Source organism: Apium graveolens, chromosome 5 (assembly GCF_009905375.1).
Source record: "Apium graveolens cultivar Ventura chromosome 5, ASM990537v1, whole genome shotgun sequence".
In the NCBI taxonomy this organism is placed as follows: Eukaryota; Viridiplantae; Streptophyta; class Magnoliopsida; order Apiales; family Apiaceae; genus Apium; species Apium graveolens.
Window position 1 is genome coordinate 52,353,028 of NC_133651.1, and position 4,549 is coordinate 52,357,576.

General features: G+C 39.5%; 1 non-coding gene across 1 annotated transcript; it reads right to left on the reverse strand.

The window, feature by feature from the left end:
- Positions 1–3,903: 3,903 nt before the first annotated feature.
- Positions 3,904–4,010, reverse strand: LOC141662663 (small nucleolar RNA R71). Its single transcript, XR_012550766.1, has one exon. It is a non-coding gene; the product is annotated as a small nucleolar RNA R71 (small nucleolar RNA).
- Positions 4,011–4,549: the final 539 nt, after the last annotated feature.

Here is a 4,549-nt window from a genome sequence, read left to right on the forward strand (position 1 = left end):
TAACTATAAAAACGATTATGCGCTTATGTGCTTATGTGTATTATGTGGTTAATCGAGTCTTACTTGCTTATATGTAATATTCGAGTTGGTTATAAACGTATGGGTAAATAGTAGGAACAAAATGAAGTCGATTTAAGGTGCAACCGAAGTACAAAATGACTTAACCAGTCTATTTTGCTAACAGAAACTAAGCCAGCAAGGCAGGCCAAGTAGGGGATAGACGGAGGTGATTTAATTGCAGTAAGTCGCACAGAAGGCAAGTTTCTCCCCTATTCTATTTTCCTGAATAGTGATATTCTCTTCAGATTCTTATTATATTTGCATTACTTTAATTCCTTTATTCATATCTCAGTTCGATTCTTGAATTATTCTTTTCATTTGAATTTATTATTCATATTCCAATTATTACTCACAATTATTGATATATTCTGGTGATTAGAATATATCAAAGTATACCGATTGTTCCGGTTGCTATTCCAGGGACTGGATAACATTGCTTTTGGGGATTAAGTTTACTTAATTCTAAGGACCGGGACATAACCGGATCCTTGAGATGGGCCGTAGTGCCTGGGTGCCCGACGGGATCTATATAGTGAGATATAGATCTGCACTGTATCCTGGCTGATCAGCAGGGTATAACTGCGAACTTGATTCCAGTGTAGTTCGTTTGTATTTGCCAACAATGGCCTTCTTTTGATTCTTATGAGGTTATATCTTTGCAGATATACCTGGGATACAGATTCAGTTATATTGCTTTAACATTGTGTATATTTTGTAGACTTGTTGAGCAATTTTGGCTCACCCCTTTTTGTTGTTATTCACCTTATTGTTTCAGTTAAGAAGGAATATGAAACCCGTCAGAACACGAGTGGTAAAGAAGCGGGTCAAGCCTCGGGATCCTCTTATACCCAAGGTGTTGATCCCAATCCAGGAAGAAAGCTTTGAGTTGCCCGAGCAGGTGGAGTGTTGATAGATAGTATGTGTGTTTGAATAAAAGCTGAACTTAGTTTAAAATGAGTTAGACAATGGTTTGTAATAAAGAAAGTTTGTGAGATTTTAAATGTTGGTTTGTAATAAAAGTAGTTAGTGGTTCTTGTTTTCATACTTCAACCTAAAAAGGTCCTCGTAGTTGTTAAGGGGTTTAGTTTCATTTCTTTATTATTTATTAATAAGCTTGTACAGGTTTGGTGATTATCTCGTAACCCCCAGACTTATACCCCGGGTCTGGAGGGCGTTACAGTTTGGCATCAGAGCTGTAGGTTTGGTCCCTGAAAATAAGAACATTAGGATTAAGATAGGATAGGGAGATCACATAAGATAGGGATAGTCAGATTAGGAAGAATAATGTTAGGATTTAGGTCAGATTAGAATAGGGAAATATAAATCTTAGAATTGTTTAGTGACCTTTTCTTTTCTTTGGTATATTATTAGATGGCTTCTTCGTCAGAGCGGACTGAGTCAGACCCAGTAGCAGCACCAGTACTAGCCCCAACATCAGTGCAGATTTTTCCTCCATTGCCACCACCTCCACCATTACCATTTGGACCAGCACCAGAGATACCACCTCCATTAGAGGTACCAGACTTTGTTGATTATTTCCCTTATTTTGAGCCAGAGATGCCTGACTTTCCACCTTTGGAGTTTCCGATGTTTAATGTTCCTGATATGATTGATCTTCCACATTGGGATGATTTAGAGCCGCAGATTCCAGTACCGCAGCCTGAGATTCCAGATATTCCACAGATGGAGCCGGAGGCAGAGCCACCAGTGTATGCTGATAAGTGGCATTTTATACCACTTAGAACGTCTTAAAATGGCTTAAATTGGTGTCTTGAAGTCAAGTATTTTGTGTATTTGATGCGTTTTTCTAGTGTTTATGCATTTCAGGGTATTAGTTGCATTTTGGAGGAGGAATCATCAAGAATAAGCCTTGGCATGTGTTCACCATTGCGAGAGGAAAAGAACGGGCAGATTACGGCGAAGAAACGGAGCAAACCTGGATTTTTTCCAGTAAGGTCCTGCGCGCCCGCGCAGCAATGCTGAACGGCCGCGCAGCAGCCTTGCGCGCCCGCGCAGAAATGCTGAGCGGCCGCGCAGGGTCGGGGAAAAAGCTGAATTATTTTAGACTTCTACTTCTGTTTGGCTTCCAACTTCTATGTAATCTGAGTTTTATGGGACTATTATATAAGTAGATTTGAGACGTTTTCACAGGGAGAATGAAAAGAGATTATGTTTTAGATTGTGTTTTACGCAAGAAGCGAAGGAGATAAGGAAGAAGACCGATTTAGCACACCGCAACGAAGAGGAAGCATATATTCTTGTGATTCTTGTTTCGTTGTAACGTTGGATGCTAGTTTTCTTGCTTTGACTTATTTACTCTTGTGACGTACTCTGTTTTAATATAATTAGTTTAGTTATTATTTTCTTGTGTTTGTTTATCATGATTTCATATGAACCCATGATGGCGATAAGTTCTATTATGGGCTAATCGTGATCATGGGGTTGCAACGGATTTATTATGGAATTCTTTAGTTAATTGTTTAATACTTTAGTGTGTGATGATTGCATGATATCTAGTATTGGTTGTGCGTATTCGTCTTATGTGCGTCGCGAACATATAAGATAGGGTGTTAATCTCTTGTGAAGCGACGGTGGATCTTGAGATTTAGAACTTGCCATGCTAGCATAGGTTCATGTACGTTGTGCATGATTAGTGGGTAACTCTAACAGTTTTATTTGCCCTATGTAATCAAAAGGAATAACTTGTGCTTAAATCGTCATGTTGTCAATTTCTGTAGATATATAGGAACTCAACATAATTGATGACTATTCAACTTCTATCTTAATTGTGGATGTTTGGTAGAATGGTATGAGTACAATGAAAGTTGGCTTTTATCAGTTTCGTGTTATTCGATTAATATCATCACTGTCACATGCTAAAGGTAATAATAATGGCTATAGAAGGAAGTAATAATGAAGTTGTGATCTCATGAGTGTTTTATTATTGATAAATTGAAGTGTTAGTTAAGTGGTTAATTAAGTAGTTAATTATAGTTAATATTTAATTAACAATTTTAAGTGTTATCTTAACATTGAGAAGTAATTATACATTGGTGAGTGAGTTTAATTAGACAATACTTTAGTCTGAGTCTCTGAGGGAACGAACTAGAAAGTATTATATATTACTTGCGAACGCGTATACTTGCGTGAATATTAGTGCATGTTTTTGCCCTAACAAGTTTTTGGCGCCGCTGCCGGGGACTCGGCGTATTTGTTTAGTTTATGTACTTACCATCATTGGTCATTAGGACTCAGTGATTAAGACGTAGTAGTTAATTACTCTTTTCGGTTGTGTTTCAGGTACTTTAGCAAGCGTTTATGCAAACTCGTTCTCGTGCTCGCAAGAGGACCTTAGATACAGCTGAGGAGAAAGACGAAGTTCTTGATACTCCGGAGAAGTTAGATTTTGAGGATTCGGATTCAGGAACTGAGCAGAAAGAACCAGTAAACATGGGAGATCGTATTGTTCAAGCTGATCCAGCTCTTATGGATTTTTCTCGGCCTAAAATTGATGATATTCAGTCAAGCATCCTTCATCCGACTATTCAAGCTAACACCTTTGAAATCAAGCCGGGCACTATTCAGATGGTGCAGAATTCTGTTTCTTTTGGAGGAGCGGCAACTGAAGACCCCAACATGCACATAAGAAATTTTGTCGAGATCTGCAGCACTTTTAAGTATAATGGCGTGACTGATGAGGCTATCAAGTTGAGGCTTTTCCCATTCTCACTGAGGGATAAGGCTAAAGACTGGTTACATTCTGAACCAGCTGGGTCCATCACTACGTGGCAAGATCTTGCGCAAAAGTTTATGGCAAAGTTTTATCCAATGGCAAAGACTGCTGCTATGAGGAGTGCTCTTACTCAGTTTGCGCAGCAACCTACAGAATCTATGTACGAGGCTTGGGAACGCTACAAGGAAATGTTGAGAAAATGTCCACATCATGGAATGCCGGATTGGATGGTAATCACTGGTTTTTATAATGGTTTGGGGGCCCAATCTCGGCCCATGCTCGATGCAGCAGCCGGAGGAGCCTTATGGGCTAAAAGCTATACTGAGGCGTATAATCTTATAGAGACAATGGATGCAAATGAGCATCAAAACCCAACTCAGAGGATGACGTCAGGTAAGGTAGCAGGTATTCTGGAAGTTGATGCAGCCACCGCTATTGCAGCCCAGCTCCAAGCGCTATCAATGAAGGTTGATTCTTTGGCTACGTATGGAGTTAATCAAATAGCTATGGTTTGTGAGCTTTGTGCAGGTTCTCATGCTACGGATCAGTGTTCTCTTGTCAACGAATCTGTTCAGTATGTGAATAATTATCAGCGACAACAGCAGCCTGTGCCAGCGACCTATCATCCTAACAACAGAAATCATCCAAATTTCAGCTGGGGGAATAATCAGAATGCTATTCAGCCAACATATCAGCAAGGAGTAAGTAAACAGTTTAACCCACCTGGATTCCAGCAACCACAGCAGTATGCTACAA